At 39.2% G+C, this 18455-nt stretch overlaps 1 protein-coding gene across 1 annotated transcript in view; it reads left to right on the top strand.

The window, feature by feature from the left end:
• cntfr (ciliary neurotrophic factor receptor) overlaps positions 1–18455 on the top strand; it is a 121027-nt gene that overhangs the window by 82689 nt on the left and 19883 nt on the right. The gene's annotated exons all lie outside the window — the stretch shown is intronic.

The raw sequence follows: 18455 nt of genomic DNA, 5'->3' as shown, positions 1-18455 counted from the left end.
GATCTCCACGGGCTCTGCATATAGTTTGCTCTGACTTCTCTGAAAAATGTAAGCACAGCAAAAATGAGCCTATGCATTCTTGCAAGAACTCAGCAATATCTCTGAGTATCTACAGCATCCCCCCCCCCCCTCCGAAAACCAAACACACACACTTGGCCCTGATTACAATTCAACTTGAAGCTAGAGTGAAGAGAGAAAAAGCAGTAATGTTTGCTTTTTGGCCAGGAATTTTGCAGCATGTGCTCGAAATCACTGATTAATTTTTACTTTCTGAGATAGCGAGGCACGACAGTAGCAACTTATAGCTTTAATGACACTAATACTATTTATATTTGTATGTTTCTAATGAAGTGAAAAAGAGAAAATATGTGTCAAGAACGCCTCGAGTGATGGAGCGTGTCGACAGGCACACACACACACACACCCTCCGACGCACCAGTGCACAATTCTTTTGTGTCAGATGCCAAAGCAATCATGCCACATGTGGAAGAGCCCCAGCCATATGATTTCAGAGCTGTCAGGTGTGTGTGTGTGTGTCTGTGTGTCTATGTTAACCAGTAGTGTAACTGTTACTGTGTTACAACTTGCCTTTGTTTTTCGTACTGCCACGTGCATGCACACATACACTCAACATTAAAGTACCTATATACACACACTGTGACACACAGATACCTTTAATTATGTGTGTGTGTGTGTGTATATATATATATAGTGTAATAATAGAAAGAGAGAGAGAGAGAGAGAGAGAGAGAAAAAACACATACATAACCACATATCAGCAATAGTATGTACATTTGCAGCCAAAATTTTGCAAACACACACACCCATATATACAGTATACGCACGATTATACTCGCATGAGACTCATATATACATCTGTCTGTCTTGGAAAGAGCCTTGTTTCTCTGACAAATTGCTAGCCAGTTTGATTGACAGGATTCCCTGGGGTGTGCACCTCTTGGAAGAGAGTGCATGCACATACAGGCACAGAACAATACAAGTGTGCACACACATACACAGTGAGACCTAACTAAAGAGTTCACCCCCCATTCTTTCCCTCCACATTGACTCAATTTGAACAAAATGCACATACAGACGAGGACACACACAGTCTTTGCGTGCACTTGTGCATGTGTGCGACAAGGAGTGTATGGGAAATCCATTTGAGATTCCATAATTAATGACAGGAGTGCATTGCTGCACAAAGACAATGAAAATCACTGGTAGAAAGCAGCCACAGACAAACAAATAGATACAAGCCCCACATATAAAGAAGTCATTGCTGTCTGGAAGGGGCAGAGATGGAAAGTGAAAGACAGACAGGTAGGGAACAATACAGGGTGGCGCAAGACTGAGTTCTAGTAGAGAAGAAAAATATTGTGTGTAAAATAGCATTAGACAGAACACATTCATGAAGAAATACCATATTAAGAGTTAATATTAAGAAAGCTGTTATCCCTTTGTGTCAGATAAATGTTGACATATCCCATGCTTTCATTCAAATATTAATTTAAAGATAAAAACATAAAAGCCAAATATTGCAATAATCAAAAGACCTCTAGATTATCTTTTACAACATTATCAAAAACACAGGACCTAAACCCAGTAGACAACTGTTTGTGCTCCGTGTGAAACCAAAAGCAAACAATTTATTTGAAGTAAGGTCTGTCAATCTTTTCCCAAACCTAAAGAAGTAGTTTTTGTGCCTAAACCTAAGTAAACTGCGACAGTTTCACAACATCGATCCACCAAGATTTATTTTGAAAGTGTAACCAGATATATTTGACAAGTTGGGAGTGGGAATGTGTTGTATATTTACAAGTGTGTTGCATCCTTTCTTCAAGACTTTTCCCTCCAAGTAGAAAAACTTTTTTCTGATACTGCAGAAAGTTTGTTGAATGTGCCATTATTATTCAGCTTTTGTAATGCGATTCATGTTGACTCAAATAAAAAATAACTCTGAGATGGAAGCCCTAGCAACGGAAATGACAGTCCCTTAATGAAACATCACTTAAAACAGCAGAGGAAAAAGAAAATAATTGAAAGCTATAAACCCGCAGAGAGAAAGGGAGTAAGACGCAGAGGTCATGCCAATTAAGCTTCCTTGAATGTGAATTTGATTTTTGATTGCCAGTGAAAAATAGATAATGAGATGGTTAGAGAAGAATGGGAACGATATTGGGTGGGTGGAAAAGACACAAGACAGATATGGGGAAAGACATGAGAGAATATAGAACAGATGACAGATGAAGAGACAAGAGAGTGAGAGAGCGTGGGAGACACGGAGTCAGAGAGGGGCAATGCTGATAACAGTCAGTTATTCAGACAGTTTTTTATGGTATATTACACGTAATCCTTGTTATCCATATGAAGCAGTAAAGCATTGCTTTAGTTCCAGAATAAACATCAGTGCATCAGTAACGTCACCACCAGTACAAACCAATAGCAGTGCGACCGTTAACATGATTTTCCTGGAATATTTACAGGTTTTAGCATCTGTGTTAACTCCGAACTCCTTTAGCAAGGTGCTGAATTTCAACTAGTACCACACATGCTGTGTTGCTCTGCTGACCCTGACCTCTGAACCTCCCTGTGGTTGAGGAGGAGGAGGAGGAGGAGGAGAGAAAAATTCCTTCAAGGATCAATAACATAATTTTTATTCATTAGTATAAGATTGGGCTGCCAGTAGAACAAAAATTCATGAAAAATACATGTTTTTAATCCAAGCCCATAGGCAGTATATTCTTGTGGTAATGAGCAGTGATCAGTATTTGATGTGGTCTGGCCTTGAGTAATCAGTGTAATCACATTATTTGACATTATATTGTCAATAAGACCAAACTACAACATTACATGCATTTGAATGTTTTTCAACATCATTTTAGCTCTTAAGAAAAAAAAGGTTTCAATAACCTTGCAATAGCTTCACAAGGAACACATCGGTTACCTAACACTGCTTTTATTGCTTCATTAAACCTGTTAAAACAATCTTTATCCGTCTATCCATCCATCGACAGACAGACAGACAGACAGACAGACATGCATATGGACAAATAAAATAAACAGTAGAGGTCCTAACAAGTCCCCATGGTTCCTAGAAACCCTAATCCACTCTACTGGCTCTATTCACTCTAGTTAGGTCCTCTTGTATTGTCTTTGATCATGCACTCACAACCAATTGAAATACTGTAAAATCCGGCAACCAAGCAATAGCCGCGAGTACTGAAGGACTGAGACTCACTAGCAGGTACTTTGGCTATGAAAAAGGAGAATCTGCGCTTGTCGTACATCTTCATACATAGACACAGTTAAAAACTGTATTTTCAAATCAAACAAAACACATTACTCATGGCTGCTCTGGATGTCTCTGTTCCAGATTACTCTGTCCCAGCGGTGATACAATCACTCACAATACATACAAAGTGAATCCTCTCTTACATTGAGAACCTGAAGATTGATCACAGATATGGCCAAATGAGCCTCATTTTCTTTCGCTATTTGTCTTAATCTCTTTTTCTCTCTCCCTGCATCTTTAATAGTCATTCTGGTTTACCTGATCCCTTCTTCATCCTTTCCCTTTCTGTGTGTTTCTCTTTTGGTTTTAATCTTGAGATATAACAAAAAAGTCCTAATCAAGGCAATGCGATGTCATTAATAGGGTGCCTTTTAAATACTAAGAACACACACAAAAAGAACACCAATGAGCAAGAGGGGCGTATCCAGTAGTGGAGGAGGAGAACACAGGAAGTAAAGAACATTAAACACAGTATGAGAAAAATATGCTGCGATTGAGTTTGAGTGAATTTCATTTTTTAATTTTTTTATGACTGCAACAGTGGCAGCTACATTTGTTTCCTCCACCGCACCGTTCTGCCACGCTTGAAATGTGTGTGTATAAGTGTGTGTGTGTGTGTGTGTGTGTGTGTGTGTGTGTGTGTGTGTGTGTGTGTGTGTTGTGAGAGAGAGAGAGAGAGAGTGTGAATGTGGTGACATCATGCTGTTGACTGGGAGAGCATGTTATTTATGGGAGTCCATATCCTGATTGAGAGACAAACGTTTCCACTCATAATCATTCCCTCCATCTCTCTCTCCCCTCCCTCTATGTCTTTATGCCTCTCTATTTCCCCTCCATCCTCCTGTCTCGCCCGCTCACTCACTGTCCACATCCTCCACACTTGACACCCTCTCGCTTTTCCTTCATATCTGCCGTCCTTCTCTTCTTTCCTTGTTTGGAATTACTTCCTCTCTCTGGATCTTTTCCCCCCACCCCTTCAGTCCTTTCCTGTCTCCTTTTCCTCCTCTCCCATCTCTCAATCCATCAACCCGCGTGGTCAGCAGGGGATTTATCGCCCATGACATCATTTGCCGGTGACGCTACACCACCGTCACTAAACGTTTTTTTTTTTTGGTTTGTTTCGCCTCTGCCCCTTGCTTAGCTTCTTTACCTCACACCGATGCCGTCTAATTACTCTGAACACGAGGAGCGAAAGGGGACGAGAGACAGAGATCAACAAACAGAATGGCAGAGGAAAGGGAGCGAATGAGAGACAGCGGGAGAGTAGGAGGTTAACTCTCGCACTAATTCCATGGTATTACAGCTGTCAAAGCTGTATTTATTCCTTGAGCATTCGACACGTGCTGCTATGACTTTCCAACAATCCTAGGCGTACGCTTTGCTACACTGCAGCCTTATTTACCTACGCCCTTGTGAATGGATCATTTTAAATGTTCAAATTAAATTAATACTTGAGATTTTCACCATTGTCATCATGCATGACATCCAAGTCTAATCTAATTCCTATGCATGTGCAGATGCTCATACAGGCAAATGTAATTACCAGTAATAGCCACAGCACCATAAAAGCCATATGGAAAATACATAGTTTTTAGTATACTGTATCTATATAATTAGATATACTGTTACATATTAGAACATCTATTTATGGGAGAGTTATTTATCTTTTGAAGTAACTATTTATCTTTTCACTCCTAAATCCAGTGTATATATATATATATATATATATGCCAATAATGGGAGTATTTATCTGTTGCGTATAGTTTAATTATAGGATGCCATGTAGGGATGGGAAGTCACTGCTGTAATTCCAGAAACTCTCAATGTAATTAAGTCAGTTTTTCATGTACTTTCACGTAAGTGGTGTTTTTAAGTATTGGAATTGCAAATGTAACATTTTCAGAGTGGCCTATCATTCTACTTATGGTCGATGTTCAAGTGTAACGCAACAAACTATTTCATGTCGCTGTATATATTTATATGGCCTAACCATCCATAATCCTAGAGTAAGAGAGTAAATGTAAGCAACACAAAGTCAATGGCTTTTAAAAACAAACACTATGAGAGATGTTGCACTATAAAGCCACCCCTGCCAGAATTCACAACATGCTGGCACAAACTAAAGGTTCTTACTTGAGAGCACTCGACATATCAGCTGCTGTTTGTGAGTTGTCTTTCCTCCCTTTCAGAAGTACAAAAGACAAATCTAAACAACTGAATGTGATCAATTATTCATGTGATTTAACCGCTCTCTGATGTGCCGTCAAAGGAAACAGACAGATGCTGTAAATAAGTAAACAAGCACAAAGATTGATGCCTGTGTGAAGGGTGTCACTTCGTATGTCTCATATGTGTAAGCCATGTATGTGCCGGCAGGGAACCCTGATCGCACTCATTATCCTGAGTAGCACTCAGTGTAATCAGTGTTCCCCGTTTGGCATGCTGTTTGTATTAAATTCAAGATGGAGCTCAACCAATTGATTGACTGACTGGATTGGCAGATGGATTACAGTCAGACTGACTGGATGACGGGCAGGGAGGCAAAGCAAAAGTAATGCTAATCCCATTCAGCTATGGTTTTGGAATGCAAGGAAAGAAAAGGAAAACACGTCTTTTTTTTGCCAAAAAGAAGAAGCGAAAACAAAAAGAGAAGCAGAAACCCACTAAAACAATAACACAATCACATTTATAAAACTTAAAACAAAATAAAAATAATTCTCATATGCAATAGGAAGCCTTGTAAATATATATACATTTTGGAACACTGTTTACACTTTTGACCAGGGTCCTAGTAACTGTTCTTGAATATGCTTTATTTTCAAGTGTGACCCACATGTGACCATTAGCTAAATGAATACCATTACAGAAACCAGTGGCAACCCCAAAATACTACGCTCGATATCCTCGGCAAGTCGATTCACCAGCTGACTGACTGATTAGATGGTTGGCTGACTTGATGGCTGACAAACTGTGTGGTCAACTGATCGGCTGACAAATTCTTGTTGGTTAGCACAACATAACAGCATTGCATCCCTTCTGGAGGACGTGCAGGCAGATTGAAAATTGAGTGACTACTTGGCCGACTGAGTGCCCACCTGATTGCAGACACTGAGGAGATACAGCAGCTGATAGAGTGGTTGATTGACACTGATATGGAGGTTATGTTGTTGTCTTTTGATTGACTGGCTAGATTACAGTACTGGATGTTTAGCTGAAGAGTGGTTGGACTTGGCCATGTGAAAGAGGTATTGTGTAAAGGGAAAAACTGATTTATATCTATTTGAGTGGTAATGCAATACAGTGTAGCATGATGAAGGAGGGGAGGAAGAAGAATATGTTGCATTAATAGATAATAGAGGGAAAAAGAAAGAGAAGCTGTCTGTAACATAATAGTTTGCAAGTTTGTGTGTACGTGGATTTGCCAGCACAAGGGCCTCCAGCCGAGGTCATGCTATGCTACAAGTACTCTTATTAAGCCTAGTACACCTTTTTGCTGGTCTAGTAAACAGTCAGATACTTACATAATCCAAAAGACCAGAATCGGAACATGCTGACCTGTGCACTGAGCATACACAAGCACGCACTGTCATGCAAAAGTGTAAAGTTAGGCCTGTAAGGATAGGGGTTGTAGTTTGATTGCATTTATAAAAATCTGAAAGCAGTTCGTATCTGCTTAGCAAATTCAAATATCTTATGATAATTACTGGGATTCAGCCATTGTAATTTAAAAGTACATCTTACGTGATAGACTACTTAATGTTCACATCCGGGAGTTCCAACAATGAGATAGATGAATGAGATAAGTGTTGAATTTTTATTTTCATTTTCTCGATTGTAGAGTGGTTATTATCTTCAACCAGTTACTCATTGAATAAATGTTAATTCTGAGCTACAGTAAGCAAATGTGGGTATTGTGTGGAACTGGCTATGGAAACCAACCTTACTAAGGATGCCTCTGCTACACACACAGATACATAATCATCCACTTAAATGATTGTCATTTGTCATGAATTTGAGTGAGAGACAAAATGTGAGATATGAGAAAACAAATATCCTTGGAATCCATTATTGTTTAGTAGTGAATGGTCTGTAATTGGTCCAGTATAGACACAGGGTTCCCGACTGTCTGATAACATCTGTCTGGTAATGGACCATTTCCAACCAATCACAGTCCTTTACGTTAAGATATGGAATCTCAGAATCTCACTGTCTGAGCCGGAGTGTTTGCGTGTATTTGCACAGTGAGTGTGTGTGTGTGTATATGTCCTGTCCAGCTCTTTTAACTCATTAATTTTTTAAAAGGAATTCCCAGTAAAGCTTTGATCAAGGTTCTCTCTCTCTTTCTCTCTCTCTGATGGCTCCTTCCCAATAGTCTGAAACGGTTAAAAACAATGTACACTGTGTATTGACAGATGATATTACTGTGGTGTTGAAGAGATGGAAGGAAGAGTTATTCACAATGTCAATCTGGTGATTATTTGTATTAAGATGTTTGGAGAACACATTGCAGCTGGTAGATGATGAAGGCATTGAGGATTATAATGGTGAAATACTGTAACTCTCAAAGAATTTCAAAAGGTGTAACCAAAACTAGTAATTAAGTCACTGGTATAGTAACACCTTGCCAAATGAAGCTTTAAGGTCACCTCAGCTCCAACATGTTTTACACTATTCTCTCTTTAAATGTTTTGAGTTGAGTTGTTTGACCTCCATTTGGTACAGATCTATTACTTATTCCAAAATTACAGACGGATTGGCAACTGGGATAAGAGTTTATTGAGCACTGTATGTAAGTCATTCTCTTCCACCCTCAATGAAAGAGTAATGACTGTCCTTGAGAAAGCAAATATATTGTCTGCGTCACAGAACCTAGGGACATTAAAATGATTATCAGACAAATGATCTGACTAATTGTTTCAGCAGTAGAATAAGACTTCAAAGTTTCAGAGTTTTATATTAAGAGGTGAGACTGACCCAGAGTTGAAGAAAGTATTGCCTACCCTGTCCTTGGGTAAGACGAGCAAAGAAAATCTGTGTAAGGCTGACCCTAACCTCTGACTTCCCTGTGTTACAGCGAGCAAAACAGAAGCTGCACTGTTAGCTTACTCACAAACCCCTGAAAGGCAGACTGAATGCAGAATCTAGATTCCACACAAATCCCCCCCACTCATTTTATCTGAGTCCTTCAAAATTTAAAAGGAACACAACATGGGAGTGCACAAGAACAAATGAAGTCGCCATTGCTTCCCACTGTCTTCATCAACTCTCTGTCCTCCCGACCTCTCATAGAGTCACTTTCTTTAACAACATGGAAACAACAGCAACTTCCTTAATCTTTGACATTCAACACCTGAAGGTGGAATCTGTAGCATTCCTTTTTTTCGGCCCTTTTCTCTCCGTATTTCTCTCCGCCTGCACATCTCTCTTTCAAACCCAAGGATGAAAGTGCATGTGGGACTAGGAAGACGCGCAGGTGAAACTGTTCTTGAGCAGCATTGTACTGCGTCAGCCAGCATATGCGCTCTCACCATGGCTTGTGGAATTCATTAAAAGAACAAAATAATTGTGTGTGTATGTGTGTGTGTGTGTGTGTGTGTGTGTGTGTGTGTTGCCTAATGTGAGTCATTAATGGAAGTGTATTCTAATGAGGCTTACAGCAGGTCACAGCCAGCCAGTGTTTAATGACAATTACATAGTGAACAGAGTGCTACGATGGCTTCAGGGGGAGACAGCATTTAGAAGATGGAACAATAAAAATTTTAACACGCACGCACACGCACGCACACACACGCCCAAACCATACAAATGCATACAAATGCAGCTCCCCAAACATACAGCAGCGCTTCCGTTACATACTAATTGCGACAAATCTTACTTAAAAGGTTGCTGTGACGTTTTACCAAAATTCCTCAGGCATGTTTGCAGACACAGACACACACACGCGCCTGTAAGTTGCTGTTGAGGCTTATACCTCATAATCCCATCAGGAATTTTTTAACCACCGCTTTACTAACCTGACTTCATATCGCATGTGTGAAAATAGGCGTGTGTGTGGGTTAACACGTTAGTGACTCTGGACATACAGGTCTTTCTGTTTCTTCTGCATCTTCTGTAAGTGGGGGTGTTAACATGGGAGAGATTCATGGAATATGAATCGTGTGAACGCCCGTGCATATGTGCGAGCGAGGTGGTTCAGTGACCTTTTCCATGTGGCTGTCGTAATGCCCTGATTAACTTTCCACTACCCCGTTGTGCAGCTAATGAGTGCATGTGTATGTGTGTCTGCTTCTTTGCATCAGTGTGTGAGCGCACAAGTAGCACAGAGAAAGAAGTAGAAGTAAAGCAGAGGTAAATATTTGTGGAGAATTTTAAGTTTCAAGTTATTAACCAGACTTTGTAAGAAGCGGTGGTTCTAACATACTGTGATTGGCTCTAAGGCTCTCAGTATATTTCCAATTACTGCACCACACAAATAGAAACCTCAGCACTTTTTCTTCCCCTACTGTATATCACGCTGTGTGAAAGCCCCCCTGAATATACATAGTGATACATTTTTGGATGGTTTATTTGTACTTAATTTATTGTGTTGCACTTTTGCTTTCACAGTGCAGTTAATCTTAAATGTAATGCGATAGCTCAATTTTTTAAATGTAAAAGCCCTGCTTATGAGAGGAATAAGTCTTTATTTTGTAAGTACAGAAAGAAATATTGCTTTGCTTTTTTTTCTTTCTCCCTCTATGTTACAGCAAAGTCATGTTGGTGTTTATTATACATCCTGCTATATGATTACTGTCCCTTGTGTGACAAACAGCCAGGTAGATGTGTAAAAACAAATGGTTTAAATGGTGCAAAAAAACCTGGTATTTCTTTTGTAGATGAAATAAGAAAACCAAATCCTCCACTCCTGGTAGAGAGGACTCTAATAAAGTCGATATTGGAAACAAAAGAGCTGCCTAGAGTTGTAAAGAAATCAGCTAAACAAATCAATTTATTTTAGTCATTAAAAAAGTCATTTCATTTGTAGATGAAGAGAATGTCCCCTCAACTGAATTGAGTGACCATTTGCAAGATAGATTTTCTGTTTCCAGAGCCATTTTGTTGATTCCAACCCATTAAATCTCAAGTTGTGTTTTCTCGTGCCATTAAAATCACTGAGCCCCCTCTTGTTCCCCCAACTCCTCCTGATAGACTGTTCAATAAGTTAATGTTGCCAGGAACCTAATGTAATTCCAGCCAGTATGAGCAGAGTTTTTGGCTAATGTTGATCTGCAATAAAACTTTGTTCCAAGACATTGGAACTGAATCACGAGAGACTTAAAAGGGGTCTCAGACCCCTAAATGGTGCAACACTTCTAAATATACACATTTAATTTGATCTATTGTGAACAGAGAGGCCTCAGTGTGATGCATTGTGGGGAGAAAGTAGAAGAGTGGCAGGGGGAAAAGATTGCCATTTATCACATTGAACCTTAGTTTAATTTAATTCAGCTCAACTTTATTGTCATTCCCCTAAACTTAAGTCACTCCACTTAACTCAAGTGCACGCAGAAACAAGAAAAAATGAGTGCAATGATGCAAGTGAGAGTGGAATAAAAACAGAAATTATATGAGAATATGAACAGTAGTGTGAAAGTAACTGGGGCATGGGATTTAATAATAACTAATATCATAACTAAGATGTACCTATCAAGGGGCTGGTGAATATATAGAATATAAATGTTGCATTTAATCCATGCAATACCTTCCAAAAATAAGTCAAAGTCAAAAATAAATGGGTCTTGCAAACAGACTGCTCTAGTGTATTCTGATGGGAATATTTAAAATGGAACAGATAACTGTGTGTATGACAGATACAAGCCTGAGGAAAATCATTTGACATATAAAAAAAGGAATATTAAGAAGAAGGACATTTCCCTAAACTCCATTAGTCTGGGGCCCTTGCACAGTTTATTATCCTTCAACCAAATTTTAGATTTTCTGCTCCCTGTACAGGAAGGAGCTTGGATAGGAGCATCAGTCGATTAAAAGAATCAAATAAATATAAAACATAGATTTTTTTAGAAATATTATCCGAAGTGGATTCTGTCTTTGATTGCTTTGAGTGCTTGTTTTCTGTCTGTGCTGTCTGGAAAATGTATTTTTTTGTGCAGTCTGCTATAACAAAGGTTTGTCTTGTGCTGTCACTTTGTGCTTGTGTCTGTGTCACTTTGTATTTCTTTAGAAAACTTTTTGAAAAGAGAATTTATAGGCATATGGCAGCACTGGAAGCCAATACCTGTGTAGCAAAGAAGGAAAGCCACATTGACTGAACTTTATAAAAAAAATAAATAAAAAAACACTACAGTATTTCTGAAAGAGCTGTTTGTCCTTGTAGAGGAGAGGCGACAAAAGAAAGTAAAGCAATAGAAAAGTGTGTTGTGCGTATGTCCGTCTTTAAGAGCCTGTGTGCATGCATGTGTGTGTTTGTGTATTTATTGCCTATGACATTGTGCAAGGACAGTCCTATCTCTCTGGGTTGAAGTGTGATTTCCTGTGTAGGAAAGGATACATGCGGAAAACCATTAGCTCCCCAAACCTTCATAGTGTATTGTCTGGGGACAATAGCCTCCCTGCACTCCTTTCAAATTCAAATTCCCAAAGCTTTCTTGTCCATCACGCTGACAAAACATTGACTATAGCTCAGAGATATTGAAAGTCCACAGAGGCTTAAAGAATTGTGGCGGTGACAAGAAACTCTTTCTTCTCATGGGAGAAAATATGCACCGACATAAAACCACACCAACTTATACACATGCATGCTCATGTTGTTTTCGAGAATTAATTACTATATGAGCTTGTGCATTGGTTATAATCCGTTGGGGGAGCCTTTGAGTCACTGGATGGCAGCTATTTGCATTGCAGAGCAGCTTTCCTGATGCATCACCTTGTATAAGACTGTGAATTTGTAGTCTTTGGAGGTCAGTCCAGCAGTAAACCAGGAGCATTTTTAGTTGTTGTCCTTCAGTCCACTTGGAAGGCAAGCCCGACTCTTGAGTTGCCTGTTGCCACATTTCATGTTATTAAAGTACTGACATCTTTTAACATGTTGTTGTGAAATGAAGAAATACAAAAAAAAAAAACCTCTAACTAACTCATTAAGCAGAAGTGTTTTACTACTTCAAAAACATAATGAGATTTTGAACATGAAAGTGGATGCTGGCGTGTTTTTGCCTGAAGTTTCTGGAGGTGGCCTAATGGTTTGGGAGATTGTTCTGTTTTTAATAGATAACAGGCTGGCTCTTTACAATAACCACGTGCCCTTAAGCAAGACGCAGAAGCCCAGCCTGCTCCGTCATTGTCAGACATGCAGCTGAGGCGTTGCCTTGGGATACCGCATTGCATAATCCACCAGGACTAACAGGCCATTATGCAGTGTAATGTCCTGTCATAGTCTAGGTGACCAGCCATGGGATTATGATGAGGTATCTCATTTAGACAGCAGCAACTGGGTAATATCATCTCCAGATAAAGTGCCAGGAATTTCTCACCGAAGCACTGAACTGATGATCCTTATGGTAATAGTTTAAAAAAGAAAAAAAAAAAGAATATTAAACTAAACAAACAAAAAATCTGGAACAGCTAGAGGAAGCAGAAACAAAATGAGCTTCTGCCTTCATTTCCTCCAACCCTCAGTCCCATTCTGGAGCAGTTTCTGCCAATTGTGCATCATCAGGCAGCACACATCCTGAAGTAGTGGGGACTACATCATTTTTTCTCTCCATTGCTCCCTCGCATCCAAGATTTGCGGCTGCAAACGGTGGGAGCTAGGTGTGCTAATTTACAAATTCCCCAAAGGACAATTGTGGATATCCCCTACACACATTTCCATCTCCAAACAAGCTGTCACTAAGGGCCTCCTGGGTTGGGTTGTCATTGAGGGCCTCCTGGGTTGGGTTTTGGAAAGTTAGACATTGGCAACATTTTCAAACAATACAAAATCCTAGATACTGTAAGGGTATATGTGGCATTTTAAATAAAGAAAATTAACCTGACATTATATTTAAGATAAAAATGACATCATTAGAAAGCAACCACATAAAGAAGAAACCCCAATTAAGAACCATGTAACATGTTGATGCAACATCAAATTTGAAACTCGCACCCAACCATGACTGTACAGTGAGTGTGTGTCAAGCATATTTCTTTAGTAAAATAACATGAGGTCTGGTCTGTCAAATCGATAAAACACCATATTTATCACAACACCATACACACACACAGCTCAGGTAATCTTGTAGAGGTAGCATTAACCTTCTGGGTGAAGTTCTCTCTACCTTTTTCCTGCTTACACACACACACACGCAAGAAAAACCTATATGTCAAGACATACGGTACACGTACAGTGATGAATTAAGGCAGGGCTGTTCCATCACTCACACACACTGCAAAGGTGGTTTTCTAATCTTACCAGAGTATGTGTTTGTGTCTGTGTATGAGTGCCAGAAGGGAATGACACAATTTCACACCGCACATCTCAGTCCCTGCTATTGCTCCTGTTCTTCAGTGCTGCTCTGGACTCCGTCGGTTAAAGGTTAACTCTAATCCTAAACTAATAACAAGGCAAAAATCATAGCATAGAAAACGTGTACCTGAATCAAAATGTTGTCACTTCTTGATTTAGAAGAATAAAATTTGAATTGAGGGCTGGCAAAAGAAAAAAAAATCCTCTTCTCCTTCACCCACATGACTCCACGCCGTGTCCCTTGGTGGAAGCTGCAGTTCTATAGATGAAGCCTATAGCCTCAGTTATTCATGTGAGAATGTGTAGAGGATTTAGGCTTCTTATCACTGCTGGCCAGCAATGCTGAAATCCACCCTATGCCTGTGTCTTGCCCTGTCTTTGAACACACACACACAAACACCCCCACACACACACAAACATGCACGTACACATGCACAAGAACCTAAAGACAGCGGAATACGTTCATGATGATAAAGAGAGCATGTAGTGTGATATTATTTGGATTGAACACAAGTGAGTGATCACGAGAGATTCTTTGAGTGTGTACTTTTGTTGCACAAGTGTGTTTGAAAATGTGTCTGTGTACATACAGGAAGATGTTTTTTTGAAGGTGGATGTAGGACTTTAACTACCTGTCTTTGTAAATGAGTTGTTAGCCTATAAAAGCCAGAAGTAGTCAATATGCAAAGATGATGTCGCAAATCCTCACACATGAGCAGCTCGAGCCAATAATGTTTGGCAGTTTTGCTTGATGAATGACAAATAATGGATTATCGAATTTTCACTTTTTTATGTTTTGACTTATCAACTGATTATTGCTGCACTTGTTGGTTTACTTTTTTGGAAGGCTCATGCATCCATTGTCTATTCTTTCTCACTAATATTTATGGTTTGTGTGTGTATGAGTGTAATTATACTGTGTGTGTGTATGTGAGGGGACGTGACACAGATTCTCTTTGGCACTAAAAGCTTAGTTGCAACCTGGACACGGAGGACAGAGTACAATATTAAAGTGGCTCCAGCTTAACTCTTTCATATTGATTTTCTCTTTTTGTCAATCTGCCCACTGTCTGATGCTGTTTGTCTGCCCTGGTCTGTGTTTGACCACGCATTTGTTTTCTCAACTTCAGTGCTGCGTGACTTTGCATGTCTGTGTGCATGTGTTTTTCACTGTTAGCTAAAAAAATCACTTCTATATTTAAGTTTTAATACCGATACTTATTTTACGTAACGTTCTGGCCTGGGTTCCATCCCTTTGAATGTATGCAGTTTAATAACTAAACTGGATATGATTGGACAAAGACATTATAATGTATATGGTACCGATCGACCAGTAGGGGAGGTGGTATTCCTACCTTCAGAAAAAGTGTCATGTGAATGTGCTACTCTCTAAATAAGTGAGTAATCAATTGTTGTAAAAAAATTGTTGAACCTCTGTTGGTTACTATACCGGCAGTTAGTACCTTTTCTCTATAATGCACCTTATATCGGAATCACATTTTAATTCAATTGTTTTTACTGGTGATCTTAATTATATATATAATACTATTACTCCCAATAAATATTCTTCTGCTGCTGTTTTCACAAATTACATTAGTGATCACTGTGATGTCGCCACAGACACAAAAATATCCAAAACAAAGCATGTATTGTTACAAAGCGTTATGTGACAAGTTTTGTGGAACAAAGCTTTTTTCATGATGTCTTTGGCTTCGACTAGGAGAAAATTAACCTTATTGAGGATTATAAAAATGCTTGGAAAATGGTTTTATTGACAAACATGCTCCTCTCAGAAAGTGCAGGGTAAAATGCCATGACACTGCTTTGTTCTCTGCCGATGTCTCCAGGGTTATTACATGAGCAAAATGTGGTGTGGGCCAAAGCAAGAGGTTCTGGTCATGATTCATCATTTTTTTAGGAAAAAAAAGCTAAAGCTGAGCATATTCTTAGACGTCTAACAATCTAAACAACCCAAGGCTGTTTTGGAAGATTAATAAATCTTTATCTGAAAACCAAAATGGTATTGAGCTTCTCCCATGCATTGTCAAGGACACTTGTGACACTTATGCTATAATGCTTGGCTGTTTCAGTGAGCACTTCATTGCCTCAGCTTCCATGTTTGGCACTCTCAACCATTTGCAAAAGAAATCCTGTTCGTTCTGATGGTTGGGTAACAGTTTTAAGCCAGTACTGTCACAGAGGTACATCAGAAAAAACAGCAGGTCTAGATAATCCAAAGCTATAGTTAGCTGCTGATTTTATTGCACCGCCATCTTTTTTACTCATCCTTCGTCTCTTATGAAATTGATCTCATATAAAAGTCTGCCTTTGTTCTCGCCATGTTAAAAGGAGAAGACCCCACAACAATTATAGGCTCATCTCTGAACTGTCTGTCTTAACTAATGTTTTGGAATCCCTCATGAGTGAGCAGTTTAAGGATTTTATACTTAAAATATACACAGTCTACCATGGCACATTGAGGTTAATTACAAACCTTAAGGCTCTGACTCACCATTATTCCGTAGGGGTTGGTTGGCCTGCATTGTCCATTCAGAAACTTAATCATTGGCGTGTCCTTCTTTATAAAGGCAATTCTTAACGTGCTTCCTTGTGCAAATGTATTGATCTGAAAAAATGCTGAAAGTTACTGTCAACGCTCTGAGAACTATTCACAGGACTTGCTATCTGTCCCCATCGTCCGTTGCCCAATGATTTGCTTTGCTGGTCCCTTAAGGTGTTTTTAAAAATAGATTAAAGGAGTTGGAGGAAGGCACAAGGAGCTGTAGGTTCTTTGACTAAGCCATTTGCCTTTGTGTGATCCAGGACACGATGACCTTGAGTCTTATTTTGTCTACTCACGCTCTGATCTGAAATCTTATTTATCTTATATAGCTCTGTAACTGTTATATGTTGTATGTGTGAAACTTTGTTTAATGTGCAGCTGCCTGTCTTTGCTAGGACACTCTTCCAAACAAGCTTTTTAATCTCAATGAGGCCTTGGTTAAATATATTCTAAATGAAAAAGTTAAGAAAATTAGTTATTATGAGGATGTTTGCCTCATAAATAAATATAACATCAGCTTTAGTTACCTTGTGTATGTTGGGTGTATCTTTTTTGTGGCGTTTTGTGCCATTTAGACAGCTGGTTTGGTGCATCAGGCCTGTGGCACAAGAGGATAACAATTTCTTTTTCATGTGCAAATTCAGCCATAAAATGCTTTTGCCTTCTCTCCCGCCTCCCACATATCGACATGCAGTACCTCTGCTTCCACCTTTTCCACTTCCTTCATCCTTTTTTTTTTTTTCATCTCATACATTAAATTCATTTCTCTCGGAAGGTCATGAGGTCCTTCAGGAGAAAGGTCCCAGGTTTAATCCCTGACTTTTACACACTCTCACATCCGCCTGAAATACAATAATAGAAAAGATACAATAGCAGCTGTGATAGCGCAACACAGTTTTTTATGGATACTTTGACATTTAGAAGCAACAGCTCTGATGTATAATTTCTTGACTCTGAGCAAAATTGTCTTTGTGCGACTCGCTCTGACTCATCACATCACATCCTCAGCGCTTACTGCCCCACTTTACTGCAATGGCCACAATAGAAACAGAGAACATACAGTTTACACAACAGGTAAGAGCTTTTCACTCAGCTCGTACATTCGTTATTGTCAGTCAAATTCTTGAAATCAGAACAATAACCGCTCTTTGGCTGCTGTGGTTAAAATGACTAAACCTGCTGCCAAAATACTACCACATACTACACGTCACATCTGCCTCTGTTCATTTACAGTTATCTTTTACACTGCATTTCCCTACAGCCAACCTTAACTCAGATCAAGTTTTATGTTTGAGGTATGTCAGCCCAAGTTTTAACTTTTAAACATGTTTATTCCAAAGTCTATTTTTGAATATACATTTGGCTGTTTTCATTTATTAGATTTAATTCAAACACTTTATCAAAGTTGCATAACTTATATTATTTGATATTTGGTATTCCCTAAAGACAGGTGTGTTATGAAGCATTCTTATTTTAGACTGCTCATATATCATTCTTTTCACTTTATTTCAACCGTCTTGTGATTGTCATGTATTTTGACACGGTGGATTTTTTTCGTTTTTGAAAGAAACCTCATTACTCACCGTCAGACTATCATCAAGAGTGCTCCCGCCTATAGTAGAAAGGTAAAGCATGCAGGCTCATATGTTCTCAAGAGGATGGAAATGTTGAATACTCCCTCCTTCAACAAGCACAGGAGACATGAATGCTCCTGTCTTCAGCTATGGGATTTAAGACATGTACACTCATGCCTTTACATTTGAGATACAGTGTGCAAATGCTTTTCAACAGGTGGATGTGCATACCCAGGCTTCTGAGCACCTGAAAAAGCTAAGTGGTGTTGTATAGTGTACATTTCCCCAAAGGTCATCTATTGTGATCAGTATTGTGACATTTCTTTCCTGTTACATTACATGACCATCTTGGTATTTCATCTTTGTACCATGGCATATAATAAAAATAGCTGCATGGAAACATAGAGAACAAACATGAATTAAAACTGCACAGACACTATAAAGGTTTGAGGTCTCTGGTGAGAGTGTGAGAGGGAAATAGAGACAGACCCAAAGTGCTTTTGTGTGTCAGAGAGAGAGAGA

Source organism: Morone saxatilis, unplaced genomic scaffold (assembly GCF_004916995.1).
Source record: "Morone saxatilis isolate NCDOM2014 unplaced genomic scaffold, NCSU_SB_2.0 Contig21, whole genome shotgun sequence".
Taxonomy (NCBI): domain Eukaryota; kingdom Metazoa; phylum Chordata; class Actinopteri; family Moronidae; genus Morone; species Morone saxatilis.
The sequence above is the reverse complement of the archived record's forward strand: the minus strand, read 5'-3'. Positions and strand labels throughout refer to the sequence as shown.